This window comes from Salminus brasiliensis, chromosome 24 (assembly GCF_030463535.1).
Source record: "Salminus brasiliensis chromosome 24, fSalBra1.hap2, whole genome shotgun sequence".
Taxonomy (NCBI): domain Eukaryota; kingdom Metazoa; phylum Chordata; class Actinopteri; order Characiformes; family Bryconidae; genus Salminus; species Salminus brasiliensis.
In genome coordinates, this window is record NC_132901.1 from 1,505,409 (window position 1) to 1,523,250 (window position 17,842).

At 47.1% G+C, this 17,842-nt stretch overlaps 1 long non-coding RNA gene across 1 annotated transcript; it reads left to right on the plus strand.

The window, feature by feature from the left end:
• Nucleotides 1-5,754: 5,754 nt before the first annotated feature.
• Nucleotides 5,755-6,733, plus strand: LOC140546520 (uncharacterized). The gene is made up of 2 exons (XR_011978354.1): nt 5,755-6,205; nt 6,576-6,733. It is a non-coding gene; the product is annotated as an uncharacterized lncRNA (long non-coding RNA).
• Nucleotides 6,734-17,842: the final 11,109 nt, after the last annotated feature.

Sequence of the window (17,842 nt, forward strand, 5' to 3'; positions counted from 1 at the left end):
TCTCATCTCGTTATTTTGCTCATTTCATTGGATTGATTGTGGCGTTAGTCACGATTAATCGAGTAACTGTGTAATTAATCGCAGTCAGTTGTATTTCTTGTAGTCGTGATTAATCACATTCTGTGATGTGATCATAGTTACGGGCATAGCTACCTGTGGGGTTAACTGTGATTAACTACACATATTTTGATCTGTCAGATTTCGTGAGATTAATCACGATTAATCGCATCACTGCTCGTAGGTCATCTAAATTTTGGTAGTTACGGTTAATCACATCTTGTGCATGTTGTCGTAGTTAACTGCAGGCATTTTGACCTATCATGGATTTTGTGTGATTAATCATGATTAATCGGGGTGGGAGGGGGTGGGATTAATCGCATTACTGTGTGTAGTTAAGTGTGATTAATTGTGTGTTTGTAGTTTGTAGTCAGTTATTCACATTTTGTGTATGTCATCACAGTTAAGGGCATTGTTCCTGGCGGAGGTAAATTGTGGGTTGACTGATTACCTACCCGAATTTTTAACTATCAAGCATTTTGTTGTGATTAATCGCGATTAATCGCGATTAATCGCATCACTCTGCATAGTAAATTACAATTTTGGCAGTCACAATTAATCACATTATGTGTATCTAATCGTAGTTTGGGGTTTTATTATTATTATTATTATTATTATTATTATTTGCAGGGTTGAGTGGTTACCTACCCAGTTTGTGATCTATCGTGTATTTTGTGTGATTAATCGCGATTAATCTCATTACTGTGTGTTGTTGGTAATGATGAATTGATTTATTTTGTGTAGTGTCAGTTAAGTGTTTATTGAGTTAATTGTTAAGTGAATAGACAAAAGTATTGGGACGCCTGCTCATCCATTGTCCTTTCTAAAATCAAGGCTATTAAAAAGGGCTGATCCTGCTTTTGTTGGAGTAACTGTCTCTACTGTCCAGAGAAGAAGGCTTTCTGCAGAGCATTGCTGTGAGGATTTGATTGCATTCATCCACATGGTCAGGACGTTGGATGATGATCAACCCCCCTACCTCATCATCCCCAACTGCCCACTCAACTCATCCCATCCAAAAGTACTGGATGGAGCTCCACCACCATTCATCATCCCAGAGAACACAGTTCCTCCACTGCTCCACAGCTCCTCAATGCTGGGGGGCTTTACACCCCTGTCTCTAGCCCACGCCTGGCATTAGGCAGTATGGGTGTCCACAAATATTTGGACGTGTAGTGTATATGGGATAAGGAGAGGCTGGGAAACATCTCAGATGGACCTCGGGGGACAGTGGACTTCAGGACTACTGTAGAATGAGGGTCTTTAGACGGCTGGGACGTCCATGTAGTCGGTCCACTCACAGGAACTGATAGGACAGCTCAGTACTGTCCCACACACACACTAATGGACACTGAGAGGCTGTCAGCCACAGACACGTACAAACCCATACTGTGAGCCTGTCATCTACACACACACACACACACACACACACAGGCTGTCAATCTGTCAGGCACACACAGTCTTACAGTCTTTTCCAGCCTCTCTCTCTCTCTCTCTCTCTTTCTGTCTTGTGCTTCTGATGGTCAGTAATTGTCGTACTGCCACTTACCAGACCTGGCAGACTAGTAATTATACCAATGGCAGTCCACTGGCCTTTCGTCACTCCAGCGCTGACCCCTCCGCCCCCTACCAGCAACTTGCCCTCCCTTACGTTCTCATTGGACGCCTGGAGGACCTGGATAATAAGCTCTGGTTGAGAGTCGTTAGCATTAGCTAACCTACCCTGAAGTGTAGGTCATCGACCGCAGCACCGCCTTTGCCTCACGAGGACACGGGGGCATCTGTAGGGACTTTTGTAGGGGCCAGTCCAGCTCTGAAGACCAAAAAAAGCTAGCATGCTAATCACCGGGCTAGCTCCCCGCCTGCTGAGCTCAACTGAACACACTGAGTTAGCTCCGAGCTAAGATTCAGATAAGATTCACTGCCCCCGACCATGGCGGTTTTACGCGGTCTGCTATGACTGGGTGCACAGTTAGCATGCAGCTAACGTTAGCATGCAGACTGATGACGGAAATGAAGGACGCTATGGCTTTAGGGTGTAATACGCCCAGGATTTTAAGGGGCTAATGCCGGAAGCTAATGCTTAATGCTAAAAGATGGGTATGTATCGAATGGACGTCTGTGGAGAAACAAGCGCTCTGGCACCATACCACACCACACCACTAGGGCTTTTGCAGGCAGCCTTTGGCAGGCAGACAGGCCTAAGCAATAACACTACCTCCACCATGCTTGACAGATGTGATGGTACACAGTGGATCAAGAGCATTCTCGTCCATACTCAAGACGTCTTACGTAGCACACCCTCAGTTTTTGCCCTCTGGACTCTCCTGGAGGGTGTTCCTTGGTGTGGCCAACTGTTCCAGGTCCAAAAAAGTCTTCCGGGTCTTTTGGAGCTCGAGAAGTTTGAGGTTTGAATGACGTGGTTTCAGGCAGGATCAGGGTGTTTGCGGTATGCCAAACGTTCTGTAGCTTGTCCAATACATTTCGAAGCATTTGGCTGAATTGGAGCACAAGGGGACCAGTGCCACCGGAAGGCATCGATGCCCATGCCATAACGCTACCTCCACCATGCTTGACAGATGCGATGGCATGCGTTAGATTGGCAGCCTCGTCCATATTCCCACATTCATCATTCAATGTCTGATCTTGCTAACTGGTGTACATAAGCTTTCATTATTTGTTAGCGACATTAGCCTACATAGCTTTGGCTCATGTGTTCCCTTTAAGACTGTGGAGGCGACTATAGGGTGTATATATGGATATAGGAGGTACGGGCGCAAGCCTGGGATGTCTTAGCTAATTATAGATGACAGCGGTGTGTGTGTGTGTATAGAGTGATGTGGGCGTGTGTTCAGAAGCACATGACGGCGACGTTGTCCATCACAATGACAAACACACACAGGCGATCCGTTATGTCCCGCTGTGTGTGCAGTCAACCGCCCACTCCCCTCCGAGCGCTTCAGAAGACGTCCTTGTTTTCTCTCTGCCAGACGCGAATAAGGTTGACGAGCGCCGCTGCCATAGAGCTGCGCGCCGCCACGTCCCAGCCGCCCGTCTGCGGCTTTACATAGTCCCGTCTTCTGTTCACGAAAAAACTGAACAAAAAAAAATCGTACGCTTTCCCAGCACTACATGGCTTTGCGAGAAACGGTAATTGCGCCCCAGGTCTCCTGTCGTCATGGAAACCGCGCTGTTGGTAGCGAAGTATTGGAAAGTTGCGCAAAACTTTACGACTATTTGAACGCCTTCTTCTGCATCTCCGTCTCTCTTGACCCAGCCGGTCACTCATCTAGTAAGTTTTCCCCAAAGTTTGACCTTTGGATTATGATCCATGTGTTATGAAAGTAAAACGGCGGCCAGCGAAGCGCGGTGGAGGGCTCATTAGCGAAGAATCCTTGTGAATTTGAAGAAACCTGAAGCTTCTACTCTGTCAGAAAGTGAAGCTAATGCAGAAGCGAGCTGATTAACTGTGTTGCTCCTGGTGTCAAAAGGTCTGAGCCACACGCAAACTTTCCACTTATCCTAAGTTAGCAGTAATGTTACGTAGGGGACAGATTACATATACTAGGTACTCACATATATAACACATATGGGACATAGGGCTGCGTATATATAACATATGGGATATGTTACATAGGGGTGTATATATATATAACATATATGTCTACTTATATATAATGCCTATGGAATGTGGTACATAAGGGTACTTGTATATAAAACATAGGGGACAGATTACGTATACTAGCTACTCACATATATAACACAAATGGAACATGTTACATAGGGGTGCCTATATATAACATTTGGGACATGTCACATAGGTGTGCGTATATATAACATATATGTCTACTTATATATAATGCCTATGGAATGTGGTACATAAGGGTACTTGTATGTAAAACATAGGGGACAGATTACGTATACTAGCTACTCACATATATAACACAAATGGGACAGGTTACATAAGGGTGCTTATATACAGTGTAATACATATGGAATGTGTTACATTTGGGTACTTAGAATACATATGGGACGGATTACATATACTACATTACATATATATATATGCAGCTTACGGTGCATATATATATATATATATATATACATATATATATGCACTGTAAGCTGCATATATACATATGGGTAATTATATATAATACATATGAGATGTGCTACATATGGGTAAATGTATATAATACATAGGGGGCAGGTTACATATACTAGGTACTCACGTATGTAACACATGGGGCATGTTACATAGGGCTGTGTATAATGTAACACACGGGACATTACAGGGGGTGTATAACATATTAGACGTTACATATGGGTACTTGCATATACATACATGATGTGTTACACATGGGTGAGTGTATATAATACATATGGGACATGTCACATAGGGGTGCGTATATTTAACATATGGATGCATGTAGAATGTGTTACATATGGATACACATCTATAACACAAATTAGATGTTACATATGGGTTTGTATATAAAGAATAGCATATGGGATGTTACATTTGGGTACGTCTATATAATACATACAAGCTGTGTTGCATATAAACATATATGCCATATAGATACACACAAGATGTTACCTATAGATGCTTACACACACGGTATATACAGTACATATGGGACACTATTCCCTATATATACTCACATATACTAAATGTATGTATATGTGTGTATATATGGAGCACATTGCTACATATGGGTTCTAGCATATATATATAATACATACTGGGCATGTTAGCACCTATATATGTATATATGATATACACAAGGGACATGAGTGTGTGTGTGAAGGCTAATTTAGAGCTCAGTGGCCGAGGGCAGTGAGCTGTAATTGGAGTCGCCCTGCTGCAGCGCAGGTTAACACACACTGATTAACAACTGATTAACTTCACACTCACTCAGAACAACAGCTGCCACGCTTTCACACACAAACACACACACACACACACACACACACACGCACGAGACGGCCTGTCAAAAGGAGTGTGTGTGTATGGTTTTGGGTGTGTATGGTCTCGCTGATGTTCACTGTAAGCACTGTATTGTCCTTGCCGTTAATGAAATGGGAGCTCTGACGGTGTTCCTGTTCGAGTGTTTGGGTGTTTAGAGATTTAACGGGCCATTATAAACAGCTTTTACGCTGTAATGCCGTCAGGCTGCTAAAGGCTTCTGCTGAGCAGGTTATCGCGTTTAACAGATTAGCCTGTCTGATCTCGGAGAAAACAGCCGACGCTGCACTTTTCTCCGCGCTCTGCGCTTTACCTCCCCGCTCGTTAGCTCGTCGCTAGCGCTTCGTTTGAGATGGTTGCTCCGGATTAGCCGGCGGATCAAAGTTTGCTCCCAAACCCCATTTTTCGCCAAACGTTTAATCCCATAATAGCGGAAAGAAAGCTATTCCAGCATGCTAATTAGCGAAGGTGTGGAGAAAGGCAGCGCGACTTGTGCTTTCAGATGCCGTCTGTGCGCTATTAACCCTCTATTACATGTAATAACGCTGTTATAGAGTTGCGCAGGAACGAACTTTGCAGCTTACTTAGGACTTGTGGTGCGTAGCGTGCTAGGTTTGTGGATGTAAGACGAAATACTGCCTGTGTAGGCACTGTGTGTGGCTTTAACTGCTGTTCCTGTGTTATTGATACTTTATTACACATTTATTACATGTAATAACCGCATTATAGCGCTGAACAGGAAACTGAGTGAGGGCCGTAATTCAGTGTATTACTTCTGCCTGTGGTTTTAACTGCTAGCATGCCACGTCATTTGAGATGGGTGGTTGAGATTTTGTTATTAATACTTTATTATACATGCATTGCATGTAATAACAGTGTTATAGCTTTGAAAAAAGGTTGTGTAATGTACGTGAAATACGTATGTGCTGCTTATATAAACATGTATTACATGCAATCAGGGTTTTAGGGGTGAATTGAACTGAGCGCTTAGAACTAATTAATGCTTTCTAACTAAAAAATGCTAATCTTGCTAGCTGCTCTGGCTATAAGAAGTGCTAAGAAGTCGTTTGTCTTCTGTCTTCTTGCAGTCATCTGTCTGGTGGGCCTGGGCCTGGTGGTCTTCTTCTTCAGCTTCCTTCTGTCCATCTTCAGGTCCAAGTATCACGGCTACCCCTACAGGTGAGGTGCCTGAAATTCCCTAAACGACGAGCCAGAAAGCAGCGCAGATGAATGTATTTACTATTCATGTGTTATTAAGTACTTATTACATGTAATAACATTTATAGTTATGTAATGTTGTATAATGTAAATATTTCAAGTTGTTTCACGGTAATGTAACTAAATAATGATATAAATAATGTTATATAACAGGTATTAATCAATAACTATAAGCTATTAATGTGTTATTAACATTTTGTTACACGTTTATTACATGTAATAGCATTGTAATAGTGCTAGCGATCGTAAAAGCTGCAGGATAATTAACTACAAAGCTGCAGTGATGTAAAATTGACATTGTTCTCTTCCTTCCTCTTTGCCCCACCCTCAGCTTCCTCATCAAATAAAGCCTGGAGGATCCTGGGAGCTGCATTATGGGAGTTCATTTGGGGGTTAAAGCCAACTTAAGTAAAACACACGCACACACACACACGTTAAATAAACCCTGCTGTATCTCTGATTGATAAGAAATAAACAACACTAAATACACTGCATTGTCTCATTTGTATTTGTCTCTTTATGGGGACCCATGGGTAGCACTCCACTAGTCCACTAGTCCTCCGCCCCGCTGGAGGCCGCTGATGGGCAAGTGAGCCGCGGTCTCTGAGGTACTGCGACTACAAGAAAGGGGTTTCCAATAAAGTGGCCAGTGAGTGGATCACCAAGTTCACCAGCCCAGCTGGTGAGCTGGTGAGCTGGGTGGAGGACGGTGGAGGTGTGGAGGATGATTGCGTACAGCCACAAACAGGAGCCAGCGCTAAGTAATTCACCTATTGTGGCTCGGTCGGTACCTGGAGGCAGAGGGTGCTAATGAAGTCCCCGAAGTGGGCCTTCATTAAAACTGTGCACTCGCCAGAGAAGGAGGACCAGCCAGGATCAGGAGAAGGCCGTGGTAGAGGTCATCCATGGAGATCTCCGCTCGGACACCTGAGGACTGAGGAGAAGACAGCAGAGCAGGGACAAAGAGGAGGACAAGGACCAGCACATCAGCGTCACAGGGGTCCAGTGAACGTTTCAGCCGTTCAGCACCACGGACAGCGCCGCTAGATCGCAGAGCTCGTTCTCGACCAGACCAGACCAGACCTGTTAGCGGTGCTCGAGCGGCGGAAGCTCCGAAGCCGAAGCTTTATTAGCGCGCCAGCTCGGCTGCTGGTGTCGCTGGTGTCGCCGTTGTTGATGCTGGGATGCTTTTGTTGCCGTTGTCGGCTTTGTGTTGCGTTAGCACTTCAAGCTGATATGAAAAGCGGCCGTCAAGCATCAAATCAAAGGGCCGGCATTAGATTAGAGAGAATACAAGCTGGCTGTAATCTCTCCGAGCTGTCGCCGCACATTAGGAGCTGCCACTCCAGTGTGGGTGTGATGGGTGTGTGTGTGTGTGTGTGTGTGTGTGTGTGTGTGTGTGTGAAATGGCAATCCAATTTGTACTGCCCTGTTTTTCCTCAACCAAGGTTCTTTATACTCAGCTCACATGGAGACAGACGTGTTTCCGATAAAGTGGCCAGAGAGTGGAAGTAGCACAAGGTGGGTGTTTCCGATAAAGTGGCCAGTGAGTGAAAGTAACACAAGGTGGGTGTTTCTGATAAAGTGGCCAGTGAGTGAAAGTAGCACAAGGTGGGTGTTTCCGATAAAGTGACCAGTGAGTGAAAGTAGCACAAGGTGGGTGTTTCTAATAAAGTGGCCAGTGAATGGAAGTAGCACAAGGTGGGTGTTTCTAATAAAGTGGCCACTGAGATGGTGGGTGTTTCTAATAAAGTGGCCGGTGAGTGGAAGTAGCACAAGGTGAGTGTTTCTAATAAAGCGGCCAGTGAGTGGGGGTAGCACAAGGTGGGTGTTTCTAATAAAGTGGCCAGTGAGTGGAAGTAGCACAAGGTGGGTGTTTCCGATAAAGTGGCCAGTGAGTGGAAGTAGCACAAGGTGGGTGTTTCCGATAAAGTGGCCAGTGAGTGGAAGCACAAGGTGGGTGTTTCTAATAAAGTGGCCAAGGTGTAAAAGCACAAGTTAGGTGTTTCTAATAAAGTGGCCAGTGATGACAGGTACAACTACTCAACTAAAAACACAGTTTACTTATTAGTTTGTTTATTTGTTTGTTTGTTTATTTCATCTCCGCGCTTCATCTTGAAGAGCTGTTTCCTAATGGCCGTCAGCGCCCTGTCGCTTTCCTCCCTTATCCTTCCCTCCGGGGACGGGCGAGAGAGTGAGAGAGAGAGAAAAAAAAAACACCCTATTATCAAACTCATAAACATCATTTGCATTTCACTCATGTGGTCTAAAAATAACTCCCAAAATATCCCTTAATTGCTCCTCTTTTATTTATTATATAATTTCTTGCCTCCTGTTTTTTCCCCTCTTTTTAAAGCCGAGGGGTTTGAAGTGGCACTTGCTGAAGCCTCGCTCAGACGGGGGTGGGGTTGCATGCAGACGTTTGTGTACAGAAGCAGACAGAGTGGACATGTACCTCACTGACCTCTATTTCAACACCAACCCCCACCCCACCGCCGGACAGCCCTGCCAGACGCTGGGTTTCTTCCCCGGCGATGCCCCGCCATGCCTTTACTGCGGCTATCTCCCCTTCCTGCTTGTCCTTGGGGTGATTTTCTGGGCGTTTTGACACTAGCGTTATTTCCAGGCCCTGGGTCAAGTGCAAAAGCTGTGTCCGGCCCCAAGAACCTGACCCGAGAATCTCTGGTCCTCCTGAAGCTGGTGGTCTGGGGTTTGCCTCAAGCTAACTCCCCCGATGCAGCAACTTATCGACTTATTGCCTGCATGGCTAAAAAACCCACCATTTGAGAAAAAAAGAACCTTTCAAAACTGGGCAATCGATTAACAAAGAAGCCCCTGGGTGTGGACCCGGGCCATAACACGAGGTCAGTCCGATTACAAAGGTGGGCCAATGTAGTGTTAGGAGTCTTGGCCAAAGGCTCTGGACTAGGACTGGGAATCGAACCCTCGTCTCCGAGGTGGCAGGTGGTTGGTGATGCTCTGACCAGTATCTTTCGGAATAAACCACATGTTTAGATCTGTCCGAGATCTGTCCTGGGTGTGGACCCGGCCCATAACACGCTTACGGATATGGCCTTTAGCCCAAAGGACTGCTCTGGACTGGGACTGGGAATTGAACCCTCGTCTCCCATATGAGGTGGCAGGTAGTTGGTTATATGGTGCTATGCGTTTTGCCACTACCTCCACCATGCTTGACAGCTGAGGTGGTATGCTGTAGATCCACTTCTTCGCAATACGGTACGAGATGCGAGTCGTCACATCTATACCTACTCTACCTCCACCATGTTGACAGGAGCAATTCCTGCTCTGACAAGTGTCTTTCAGGATAAACCACACATGTAGATCTCGAAAGTTGTTTTGGGGGGTGGGGGAGCAGGGTTGAAGGGAATATTTATGGATTACGTGCCTCTTATCCCTCCCTTTCTCTCCTTTTCGAAGACCAGGGCTCGCAAAAACAATCAGATGGCCTCGCTTCCAAATCGGGTTTCGGTTAAGCTTCAAATCGACGTTAATTAATCGTTAATTAATTCATGTGCTTAGCCGGAACAAAACACTTCCCTATGCCGCAGAGTCTCGGGGGAGGGCAGAAGTAGAGGCAAGTTTTCCGAATCGCATGCCCCCCCCATCCAGGCCTTCTCTGATTATTAAACATCTTCGCTTTAGCCTACTGTAATTATAAACATGTGCCAGTTAATTGCACGGGAAAACGCCCACGCAGAGGCCAGATTGACAGCTGATTGGTCGGATTAATATGTTCTTTAAATAAAAAAAATGCTCGGCCTCTGCAGAGATGCTGCTAATGGCAACCAGCCGGGATGAAGTCAGAATCATCTGCATAGCCGAGGGAGCTGATGGCGCTTTAAAAATAACCACTCTGGCTGAGACAGTGCCGTTACCGCAGCGATGGGCTGGTTAATGGGCACTCCCTTACTGCATTCTCACACACACACACACACATACACACACACAGAGCAGGGGATCTCCAGGGGCAAGTAGCTAGTGGTTCCCACGGTTACCGAATGACTGGTAGGGTCCTCGGAGTTCATTTGATGGGCATGTAGGGTTACGCAAGTGTCCCATTTGACATATACAAGTATTGGACTCCTGCTCTACTGTCCAGGGAGAAAGGCTTTCTACTAGATTTTGGAGGAGCATTGCTGTGAGGATTTGATGGCTTTCAGCGACAAGTTGGGATGTTGGATCCTGATCACCAGCCCATCTCATCCATCATTCCAGAGAACACAGTTCTTCCACTGCTGCACAGCTCAATGCTCTACCCCACTAGCCCATGCCTGGGTTTAGGCAGTATGGTGCCTTGACCCTCATTCTGGTCCTAATCCTAACCCACTTAACATTGTTGAGAATCTACGGTTTTACCAGATCAACCAAACAGTTTACCAGTTGGAACATCTGTAGATCATCTGCAGGAGGCAAATGTACGATTGCCAGACACTGCTGGATAGTAGCCCTACTACAGCAGCAAACTCTGACCTTACCTGGAGAAGAAGGACAAGGCAAGGTGGCATCTTGATCCGATTGTCATGGCGCTTGGCGATACCTCCCTCGCTAACTCTCTGCAGTCTCCTATATGTCTCCAGATGCTACCGGTCAATGCGAAAGTGGTCATATGCCGCCCAGAGAACTGCTACCTGGGCACACCTGCAGCGATAACTGGGGCCTACATCCAGTGCAACCCTAACAAGGTGCTGTCGCAACTCAACCGAAGGTGAAGTAACCTTCTCAGAGCTGGACAACAGAGCACAAATCTCCAGGAGTGCTCTGAGGGTGCGGACTGGTCCATGGAAGGGTGAGCTTTCACGCTCAATGTCGTGGTCAAAAAGCAAATGTAGACCACAAATACTGTCCATATCTTGCTCGATGCCCCTACCATAGTTTTTCAATGACCTCGGCAACTTCCAAGAGCTCAAAGTCCACATTTGCAGGATCTGCAAATCCAGAGAGAATTCGACTTAGGGCTTAGGGACACGGTTGCTACTGTTTATTGACATTTTTCAACCGATCCCTGTCAGCCTGCCCCCACTGTACCCCCGAACCACAGAGCCATTGCCAAAGAAAACCCTGGTCATGCACTTAAATGACTATTGACCTCTTGTGCTAATGCCGGTTGTGATGAAGTGCCTGGAGAGGTTGGTGATTTGTGTAATATCCTAAACGCTCCAGACCAATTTCTGCAGATTGCCACAACTGTTCAGTAGATGATGCCATTTCACTGCTCGGACATATCTGGAAACCAAACATAACGATACCAGGATGCTGTTTATTGACTACAGGTCTGCACTGAACACAGCGATCCCTTCTAATCTGGCGTGGAAATCGATAGGATGGGATTGTTCCGATCGTTTACGGAGCTTCCTCTTTCCGACCTCTGCACGCTCACTTAATCAGTCACGGTTTCAATAAAACGACTCTGGAATTGACAAGAATCCAGCATTTAATGTTCAAACAAAGCATGATTAGCTTGAGTTTGTTTTGTTTAGGGATGCTAACCACCTTCTATTGGCTGTTCTTCATTATTATGGCTTCTGGGAAAGGAGGCAAAGCTGGATTTTGGGCTAAAAAACCTAAAGCTAGCAAATCATGAGCTTCCTTTAACTTCCCTTGCAACTTCCAGACCAAGGAACAGTTGAACTTGCAACTGTAAGACTTCCTCCTGGTCCATAAAGCCCGGTAGTGTCTACCGTGTTCTTTGGAGTGGGCATACTGTATCTACTGTGGTCAGCATTCACCGCTGTACCTTAGAGACTGTTCTGACCGACTGCTTCATCACTGTCAGGATTGCTTCGTCAACTCCAGGATGTCAGACGAGGGCTCAGTCTATCCTCGCAGATGTCTCCCATCCAGCTCATGCCCTGTCCTCTCCAATCCCCCTCTGGTAAACGCTCCCCGTCACAGCGGGCAGCACCTGTCTCAGAATGGGTTTCTTCCCTCAGGTGATTAGGACTCAACAGCAAACACTGACTGACTGCCATCTCTCCCCGCATCTCTCCCTGGACACCACTGTCCAGACCCATCACGTTTTCCTTCTGTATCCAGCAGGGTTATTTTTAACATCATGATGTGCACTGGATTACCCTCGAATATGGTATCCTTCATTGAGGATATCCACGACTTGGGACATTTACGCCTGCTTATATTTACATTTACGGCATTAAGGAGATGCTTTTCTCCAGAGTGACTAAACACAAGTCAATATGGAGACCATAATACTCTTCTCTTCGCCTGAGTACTCTCAGAAGAGGAGGGTCTTCAGTCTGGGTTTGAGGACAGTGAGCGTTGGACTCGGCCGTTCCGACACCCAGGGGAAGTTCGTTCCACCACTTCGGTGCAGGACAGTAAAAAGTCTGGACACTCGTCTTTCGTGGGTCTTAAAGGATGGCGGGTCGAGCCGAGCCGTACTTGAAGCTGAAAGGGCTCTCGGTGCAGATCAGGCTCTTGACCATCGCCATCAAGTACGGAGGGGCTGGCTGGTCCAGTCTTGGCTTTGTAGGCCAGAGTCAGGGGTTTGAATCTGATGGCCTGGGCAGCAGCTATGACCTGTGCCGCTGCATTCTGGATAAGTTGCAGGGGTCTGATGACCAGCCAGTAGAGCATCAAAACAGCATTGATGCAAATTCTGATCGGCTGCCTTCTGGGTTATGCAACGAACTGAAGTATCACTTTTTAATCTGCAAGGCTTCTGCTCTTTCCTGACTCTGATGTCCAGGCCGACCGGCCGCTGTGCCCTCAGAAGCGACTCTGTGTTGCCGAGGCTGTTCTGTGGGCGGGAAAAGGCGGCGTTTTGCTGTTCATTGATTGGGCGGTCGATGGAGAGTGGCGATGTGTTCATCGGTGCGTCCAGGTCGATAGCCGGGGTCCAGAGGGCCGGCCGAAGCATCAATGTTGACGGGTTCCCACGCACAGAGATGACCAGTGCTTTCGCACTGCTTCGGGATCACAGAGCAAGAGCAGAGTGGCCATTGGAGTCAGTGCCTGCTGGACTGACCTTTTGCATCTCAGTTTATCTGTCTATCTATTTATCTACACTATATGTCCGAATGTCTGTGGATGGCCCTTATAACGAATGCAATGCTGACACAGATGTGCAAATGTCCATTGCTACACACCTACAGTCCTTGTAGAGAAGAACTGCCAAATGTATAGGACTCCCTGACGCACCATGAACATGCACCCATGCCAGGCCAGGCACTGGCTAGAGGGGTGTAAAACCCCCCCAGCATTGAGCTGTGGAGCAGTGGAGGAACTGGTGGTGCTCTATCCAGTACTTCTGGGATGAGTTGAGTGGCGAGTTGGGGGAAAAAAATCTAGCAGAAAGCCTTCTTCTCTGGACAGTAGAGACAATTACTCTGACTGGTGTCTCAATACTTTAGTCCATAGAGTGAATCTACCTGTCGATCTATTTATTTTTCTCTGGATGCTCCAAGTTTCTACTGGTGAAAGATACTGCCCTTACAGGGACACAGCTGGCCAACATCTGACCTCATAAAAGACCCTTCTAATGAAGACCAAAGGGCCTTCTACAGAACATACACAGAACAGAAAAGGCTGCAAAATAATATCCAAGAGCATGTATCTCCTAGTGGGAAACAGAACCTGTGGCAACCCCCCTAGGAAATGCCCAGACAAGCCCACCCCTCCTAGTGCCCTTTGCTCAACAATCACCATCCCAGCAGTGAAGCATGGTGGGGGTAGTATCTTGTTGTGAGGATGAATTTCCTTAGCAGGGACTGGGCTTCTAGTTAAATCTGAAGGACTGCCATGACTCGAGGTCAGCGACCTCGAGAGTCCTCGAGAGCACAATTGGCCGTACTTGAAGCGAAGTTGGCTGGTGTGGTGGAGCTGGGGACCCGGCGCTTTCCTCTGATCAACTGGCAGTACCAATCTGGAAACGAGGGACTGCTGGATGGTATGACGGGAGATCGGTTCTGCTCTTGACCTTTCAGCAGGACAGTGATCCCAAACACCTCACGCCGTGGCCTAGTCAAAGTCAAAGTCCAGTTGACTGGAGTCTTTGGCTCCAAGCATCATCCAAACAACCAACCAACCAACCAACCCTGCATCCAACATCCAAGGACTGACCTATGTACCTTAAACACCAGACCTTACCCCATCTAACATCTGGTAACAGTGTAGGTTACTAGGTTACTATGGATTTTGGTGTTTTTTACTCTAGGACCTCCAAGGTGTTTCAGCTGAACCTCGCACTACACCCTCGGAAAGGTCTTGTGAATGAGTTTGAGTGTGTTAGAGGAGAAAAAACCCTCTCAAATGTGCAGGACTGGAGTAATCAAGGGACGGCGACTGTGAAACGTTAACTTCTGGGCCTGCAGGAGATGTCCTCACCCCACCCCCCCATAATCCACTGCATGGTGTCTGATTTCAGACCGGATAAAATGTTGTTGATGGTTCCGGGTGCTTGTGTCCGTGCGGCTCTATTTCTAGTGTACCTTTGAGGAAATCCATTAGTTTCATTGCATCCAGTTTCTAAAGGCAGACTCGCATCTTCTGCTCAAATTTCAATCTTCCGCCCGGTGCCTCTGCTGGATCGATGTCTTCAAAGACGTTATCGATGTCTTGGAGGAGAAATTCGCACTCTGTGAGCTTAATGCAGCCAGACTGGATCGCTAGGAGCGGAAACACGGACTTGAAGGGGCAGTATTCTATGTTTTTCCTTTTTCCCTGAAGTCCACTTATACACAGCGACTGAACTGGATGTTTACAAGGTGGGGAAGTCGTCTTTTTTATGGGTGGGAACCATATCTGTCGGTTTATGAGGTATTTTATGGTTTAATCAGAATTGATGTCTGAAAAACTCATTCTAACAGACTATAATACACTACAGGAAGTGTAGGGGGCGCTCTATAATGCTCTATAATGCTCATATGATCCACCCGCTCATTCTGACAGACTGTTATACACTACAGGAAGCGTAGGGGGCGCTCTATAATGCTCTATAATGTTAATATGATCCACACGCTCATTCTGACAGACTGTACTACACTACAGGAAGCGTAGGGGGAGCTCTATAATGCTCTATAATGATCATATGATCCACACGCTCATTCTGACAGACTGTAATACACTACAGGAAGCGTAGGGGGCGCTCTATAATGCTCTATAATGTTTATATGATCCACACGCTAATTCTGACAGACTGTAATACACTACAGGAAGCGTAGGGGGCGCTCTATAATGCTCTATAATGATCATATGATCCACACGCTCATTCTGACAGACTGTAATACACTACAGGAAGCGTAGGGGGCGCTCTATAATGCTCTATAATGTTAATATGATCCACACGCTCATTCTGACAGACTGTAATACACTACAGGAAGCGTAGGGGGAGCTCTATAATGCTCTATAATGATCATATGATCCACACGCTCATTCTGACAGACTGTAATACACTACAGGAAGCGTAGGGGGCGCTCTATAATGCTCTATAATGATCATATGATCCACACGCTCCTTCTGACAGACTGTAATACACTACAGGAAGCGTAGGGGGCGCTCTATAATGCTCTATAATGATCATATGATCCACACGCTCATTCTGACAGACTGTAATACACTACAGGAAGTGTAGATGGCGCTCTATAATGCTCTATAATGATCATATGATCCACACGCTCCTTCTGACAGACTGTAATACACTACAGGAAGTGTAGGGGGTGCTCTATAATGCTCTATAATATTCATATGATCCACACGCTCATTCTGACAGACTGTAATACACTACAGGAAGTGTAGGGGGCGCTCTATAATGCTCTATAATGGTCATATGATCCACATGCTCATTCTGACAGACTGTAATACACTACAGGAAGCGTAGGGGGCGCTCTATAACGCTCTATAAGTGAGTGGAGATCATGTGACGTTGTGAGTTTGTTTATTTCTGGTTTGTAACTGAATGGATATTGTGCGGGTTTGTTTTTACCTGGCTTTTCAGAGCAGGTGTGTTCAGGTGTATCGGTGTGAGCCGCTGTGACGGTGTGGCGGTGTGTGACGGACCGGACCTAGGCCTGTTGTGTTTATGCTATGGATGATGATTAGCAGTTGTGGTCTGACAGGTGTCTCTTTGGGGCCACTCTACAGGAAGGGGGGGGCTGACGGACCCCCCCAGTCATCACTGTGTCGCGTGTGAGTGTGTTTTGACATGTCTCCTGTGAAAGGGTCACCCTGTATTGATATGGCACACATCACCGGCGCCCCGATGGAATGGCAGAGAGACATCGGGAGAGTGAGAGTGAGAGAGCGAGCATCCTACCTGATGGATGGGTTGTCATGGAAGCGGTCGCTCAGGTGATGCTGACTGATGTTTTGTTTCATTCCCCACACTGGGGGGGGGGGCGCGATCAGAGAGATCACATGCCCAGCGGGGTCAGCGATGGGACCAGGGGAGGCTCTTTGGTCTGGTATCGGCCCACCCCTTCGTAGCTCCCCCTAGCACTAGCAATGCTCCCCACACTAGTAAGAGGGTAAGCCACGCCTCCTCCAGTACATGTGGAGTCAGCCACCGCCTCTTTTACGACTTCCAGGCAGCCGAGGAGCTCGGAAGAAGAAGGCACCAGGTCCCGAGCACCATTGCACCCCCTTGTGCCGGCAAATGTGATGATGGGAAATGGCGCCATCTACCCGCCTTGGGAAAGCGCCTTGGGTTGAACGCTCTTGGACTCTGATTGCCGCTGAGGGATTCGAACTTGCGACCCCCGCTCAGGGCCATTGTGGAAGCGCATTAGACCGCTAAGCCAAACAAACGAAACTCATGTAGGTGTAATGTTTAGGTGTCCCAATACTTTTGTCCCTGTAGCATATAATGCAGCAGTCTAGACCGCGCTAGTCTAGACGCTTCATGAGTGCGGTGCCGTGGCGGCCGAGGGCATCGGGCACGCGAACAACAGCGCCGCATAAACCTTAAATAAATAAATACCCGTCCCGTGCCGCTCCCATGATCAGCTCGACAGTCCAAAGCGACGAGACAATTCTCGCGGGCTTTATTTTTAAGTGCCTGGCACCTAGTTTATTTGTCAGCCCCCCAAAAAGCTGTCAGGTTTGGCTATAAAAGCGACTCAATATGCCACCGCAGATAACTCCCGCTGTCGTCTCTCTGCGGGTAATTACCTCGCATGGATGCTTCGGTGGCCGCGGCTTCAAAGAAGCAAAGGCGCTCTCGCGCGCGCACTCGCGCCGCATTATCTGATAACACCCTGCCACAAAAGGCAGCACGCGTCCTAATGAGACGGTGAATTAGCAGCACTGTGAAGTCCTCTATACTCACCTTTGAGCTAGCGTTAGCTCATTAGCGTACGCATACACACCGACACACACACATGTGCGCGAGCGAGAGAGCGCGAGTGCCGTGATCTGCGCAATCAAACTCACAATTAAAGCTAATGGAGAAGAATAGAACCTTATTTCGGAAACGTCTATGAGCCTCCTGATGGTACACAAGCAGCTCGTGGTGCTGCTGAGATAGTTAGCCTGGCTTGTTAGCGTAGCCTTGACAGTCATTACTCATCGGTACGGGACCATTCCCACAACGTCCGTGCCGACCGACGTGTCATTCGCTTCCGAAAT